The sequence below is a fragment of the Rutidosis leptorrhynchoides genome, chromosome 2, assembly GCF_046630445.1.
Source record: "Rutidosis leptorrhynchoides isolate AG116_Rl617_1_P2 chromosome 2, CSIRO_AGI_Rlap_v1, whole genome shotgun sequence".
Lineage (NCBI taxonomy): Eukaryota > Viridiplantae > Streptophyta > Magnoliopsida > Asterales > Asteraceae > Rutidosis > Rutidosis leptorrhynchoides.
Genome location: NC_092334.1, coordinates 319,264,134 through 319,269,705, shown reverse-complemented (window position 1 = coordinate 319,269,705; position 5,572 = coordinate 319,264,134). Strand labels below are relative to the sequence as shown.

Here is a 5,572-nt window from a genome sequence, read left to right as displayed (position 1 = left end):
TTTAAAAACGAATGCAATGTTTGTAAAATGTAACATTTAGAGGTCAAGTACCTCGCGATGTAATCAACTATTGTGAATCATTTATAATCGATATGAACGGGTCCTTTCACCCTAGTAGTAACTAGAGGTGGGAAGGAAACAATTATTAATATACCCATACAAGATTTTTCCGATACGGAACCTGTGCCAATTGACCCAGTTGTCAATCCACCGGAACCTATCTCGCCTAAAGCTCCAGAAATTACTCTGCGAGCCCGCATAACTTTTCCAAGTAGGCTTAGAAAGGAATAGCAAGAATTGAAATTCGCTAAGTATTGGAATATTATTAAGAACCTGCATTTGAATGTATGACTAGTAGATGCTTTAGTAGAAATGCCAAATTGCGCAAAATTTTTCAAAGAATTGCTTTCAAACAAAGAGAGATTAAGAGAGATAGTTAGCTTACCCTTAAGCGAGGAATGTTCATTAGTGTTACAACATGGTATTCCCCCTAAGTTAAGAGATACAAGAAGATTCATTGTACCTTGCTACCTACATGATATCCAAATTAGCAATGCGTTAGCACATCTGGTAGCCAGTGTAAACCTAATTCCCTATTCATTATTTAAAAGCTAGGACTTAATGAATTAAGACCTACCAGAATGACTATCCAACTCGCGGACAGATCAGTCAAGATTCCTTGAGGAATAGCTGATGTGACACCGCTAAATTTTTTGTATACGTGGCGGAAGCATTCTATTAAAAATACGATATAAATGGTAATCAACATTTATACAAACCGATGTCACGTGTCATTAAAACAAATTACATTTTTAACTAGAAAAGACGTAATTACATTCTGTTTTTCAAAAGTACACGGTTCAAATTATAAAAGACCACATCAGAGTTAACCCGGTCAAACATAACATCATCATACCCGTCTTCTCCCAAAAGCACTATTTACAAAAGCTATCAACCTGCAGGGAGGAGATGGAGGGGAATTAGCACGAAGATAAGTGAGTACGACTAACTACAAGCAATAGTACACAGGAACCATTATACTAATCATGTCACAAAAACTAACACATAAACTTCACCCAAGTGCCGTCTACAGAGACTCTGGCGGCTTAGCCAAACCATTAACCACTAGTCGATCAGACTGGGGCTTACCAGAAGTTCCTCCACCATCGTAAGTATATACATAGTCCACACGCGACAGACGCGTCATTCACACATATATACACCACGATTGTATAGGCTACCACATGAGGAACCCAACCCGTAGGTTGATCTCTCTTACCGAGGCTACCACACAATAGGGATGCAATGGGCTCCAGCAGACAAGCATTAACCAACATGCAGTCATCGCAACATACTAACTAACCATAGTGGCAAGTATATTTAACAAGCGTGGAAATCATAATATAACATGATACTCTATACTATAGACTCCACCTAGTCATGCAATGCTCTATTAGAGATTTGGTTCGTCCCAAAAAGATTTCTACCTTACTTAAGCCTTACTTTTATTTACAAACGTTTCAGGTTTTCAAAAATAATTTTTCGAAAAGGCTTTCTCTTGTTAAAAATTTTGAAATTTGGCTTAAGAACTCAGAATCTTTGTAATGGGTTATTTTAATATAGCATAAAAAGTTATACCAATATCCCACACTTAGCGGAACATTGTCCTCAATGTTCCCAGTGTATCCCACACTTAGGTGTTTAGTTAAAGATTTGGGAATATTTATCTAATGTTTATTTGGGTTAGAATCCCGCACTTAGTGATAAGCTAGGATGTGGCATAATTTAAAATTTGAGCTAGTGATGGGAAGAAAGGAGTACCCCCAGCAGATCTGGTTGCTTGTGAAGAAACTGGCTAGCTTGCAATCTTGGCCGTTACGTCCTTTATTGATCGGCTTATTTGTCATCCTTTATTCTTCTACTCTACTTTATTGCACGGGTTGCCTCCCGAGAAGCACTTTTGTTTAAGGTCGTTGGATCGACCGTAGTGATGCTTAGAAAGCAAACATTCCCCTCTGGTAGTAGTAATCTTGGTATTCTCGAGGGAATGTGAGTCTTGGTGGATAAATCTTGAGAAAGTGTCGGACCAAAAGTGGTAGCATATCTGGTACTTCTCTTAAAGATCTTCTGAAATAGAGATAATGTGCGGTTTCGGCTCGTGATAAATCTTGAAGTCTGATAAGAATATGATCCACTACTCTGCTGATTAATCCATGAATGTCAATCATCCAGGCAGTCTGGTAGTGATTACTTCACTGATAGGATGTTCATTTCGGAGATCTTCAAATAGTGTCAGAAATTGTATCTTCAGTATCTCATAATCTTCTGATCGGTGGTTTCCATAGTAGGAGTCTGTAGCCTTGCACAGATTAGTTAAGAGTCAAAGCTGAAAAGAAGTGAAGAGTAGCCCTGACCCAAGCATTAATGTCACTGTCTTTGAGTATATCTCCCAACATCCATCTTTGAATGTGAAACTAGGATCCATGGATTCGTGGAAGATACGTGATATCTGCTTTGTAACATAGGTGGCAATGTTGACTTGGTATGTTTCAAGATGTGAGAATGGATTCTGCGTCTTCCTTCTTCTGTCACTATGTCTTGTAACTCTTTAATTATCAGATCAGCGTGGTGATTAATTGTTACGTAGATCACTAGCCTTTCCAGGTTGCTTTCAAAATTATCTCTTTCCATGAGAGCGAAGAAGATGTAAATATCCTCGATCATTTGCAAGTCAGAGTGATAAGTCGGGCGTCCGGTAGAGAGATCCATATGCTTTCGGATGAGAGTCAGTAGTGCTCGTTGATTTGCTGAGAACGGAAGTGCAGATCCGGCTAAGGCATTGTAGACCTTAGAGAAAATGATCTTCTGATCTCGACAAAATCTTGTCTCTAGAATAGTGCGAACCACTGAGTTGTGCTCTCATTGCCTTTCTTCGCAGTAGATATGATCGTAAAGGGTATTGATGAAGTCTTGAATGCGCTCTTCTAGGATTTTAACATTATTGTCTTCTCTATCGATAGAGGTTGTATTCGTCTCTGATAGCCATAATTTGTTCTGCTAAGTGTAGCGTGAAATTGATTGTTGATTTATGGATGGCTTCGAGAATATCTCAAAATTCATCGGTGTCATTGATGAAGGTTATCATGTAGGCCTGAGTAGATATGACCGGAATTCGATCTGAAGAAGAGTCCGAATCCTCCTGATTTAGTTCGGATGGAGAATATGAGGTATCCATAATGTCTTCATGTTGCTCTTCCTCTTTTCATTATCGGTATAATAGTCTTCTGAGGATTCGTTTGATGAACAAGCTTCTTCAGTATTCTGGTTTTTCACTTCGACACTTGCAGGGTCCACTTCTATATCTTTAACCTCAACCCTATCTGTTTTCTTCTTGAAATGAATGATTAAACTGTAATCTTCTGTCACAAGCCTCATTAATTCTTCGTGACATTTCAGGCTTGGTACTATCGCAGTTTCTTTTATGTCTCCCATTTCCTCTTCCTCCTCAGGTTCTTCCTCTTCCTCTATTTCTTTGCTGGGATCCTCTTCTTCGATTTCTGATTCATCCGCAGACTATGATTCGACACCCATCTCGATATCATTGGCTGATGGTGGAGACTCATCATCAGAAGTGATCCGTCCAGTGGAACTAGGAAACATCTCTGCCTATCCAGAAAGATCGGTAGGTCGGTAAATTTTGAAGGTAACGCTCTCCCCATGTGATCGTAAGATCAAGGTTTGATTATACACATCAATGACCGTCCTAGTCGTATTCATGAAAGGTCTTCCTAACACTATTGGTGTGTGTAGGTCTTCCAGAATGTCCATCACTACGAAATCCGTACGGTACAATAATTTGTCGACTTTCACCAAGACATTCTCAACTATGCCCTTAGGATATCGAATTGTGTGAGCGAAAATTTGGATTGTCATTTTAGTTGGTGACAAGTCTCCTAACTCTAGTCTCTTGTAGAGAGAGTAGGGGATTATGTTGATACTTGATCCTATCTTCTAGCGCATGAATGGTTCTAGATTTTTAGATTGAACACGGGAAAATGAATCGGCCCGTATCTCCTAGCTTTTGCGGTAGAGAGTTTGTGAGTAATGTCGAGCATTCTTTACTCAGTTGAATTTTGTTAGAATCCAGTATCCTTTCCTTTGTAGAAAGAAACCTTTGGATGTATCTCTTCTAGTTGGGAACTTTGAACATGGTGTCCAGGATTCTCCCATCAAGTTTGAAGGAATCAAGCTTGGATGGTTCCTCCTGTAGCCTTCCCGGGTAAGGTACACGAACGGGAGTTTCAGTGGACATCTTCTGAGTATATGTTGTTTTATTCTTGAGCCTAACTGACCTTCTTCGCGGTTCTTCCTCTTGGATTACGGAGTCCATTTGATTAGCTTCCTCTATGTGGGGATTTTGGATAGTATTACTAGGTTATCTCCCATGTGGTCGGGTTTCAAGGCGTTGTGATAACTGTCCAAGCTGCGTTTCTAGACTTTAGAGCAGAGCCAATTGATTTCTCATTAGTATCTCCGTCTGGTCTTGTCTAGATGCAGTTCTCTTATCCAACTATTGTTGTTCTTGAATGAACTGAGTCAACTGGTCATCAGTCCCGAGAGTAGGGTCGGTTACCTTTGTAATTTGGGTGGTTGGGGAATTTTCCTTAGCTGGTGGGCCAGTGAGTGGCAGTGGTTGATCGTAGGTCAATTGAGATTGTTGGGGTGGATAAGGTGGGTAGTGATAGCGAAAAAAGCTGGTTGTTTCTTTGGAATTGATTAACCCTAGGTTGTTGATTGAATCTGGGATTTGATTGACGAGCTAGGTATTGAATGTAACAGACTCAACCGTTCGGGTTCTCATACTCAACTTGGTATTCTTCAGTGGGTTGCGGGTTGGTACAAGTAACATAGGCCTGGACCTGGTTAACTTGCTGCGGTTGCGCCTTCAATTCCTTGAGTTGTTTGGCAATAGATTCTGTTTTGTCCGTGAGAGATTTGATGGCCTCCATTTGATTATTAAGTGTGGAAAGTGGTGCAGATGATGAAGTTGTTTCACCACTGTTCCAGCCATGATGATGCATTGTCATGTTCTCGAGCAACTCCCATGCTTCGTCTGCGGTTTGGCATCGATCGTCGTCCTATGATATACAGTAAGACCATTATAGAAGGTACAGATTTGTGTTGACCATTCTAACTGGTGATTAGGACATTTCTTCAGGAGGGTTTTGAATCACTCCCATGCAGTGTAAAGAGATTCATCATAACTTTGTTTGAAGTTAATGATGTCATTCTTAAGTTTGGTTTGTTTGGAAGAAGGGAAATTTTTGGTTAAGGAATTTAGTAGCCATCTCCGTCCATGACGTGATGAAATCTTTTTGTAATCCTTCAAACCATGTTTGTGCATGATGAGTGAGAGGATGGGGGAACAAGTATAGCCGGACTATATCTTGTGCTATCCCTGGCTATTTGTAAGAGTTCGAAAGAGATATGAATTTATCAATGTGAGAGTTAGGATATTCATTCGGTAGTCCATGGAATTGACAACCATTTTGGATGAGCTGTATAATGTGAT

The 5,572-nt window shown here is 40.0% G+C and overlaps 1 non-coding gene across 1 annotated transcript; it reads left to right on the top strand.

Moving 5' to 3' along the window:
• Nucleotides 1–5,192: 5,192 nt before the first annotated feature.
• LOC139895246 (small nucleolar RNA R71) lies at nt 5,193–5,298 on the top strand. The gene has a single exon (XR_011775707.1). It is a non-coding gene; the product is annotated as a small nucleolar RNA R71 (small nucleolar RNA).
• Nucleotides 5,299–5,572: the final 274 nt, after the last annotated feature.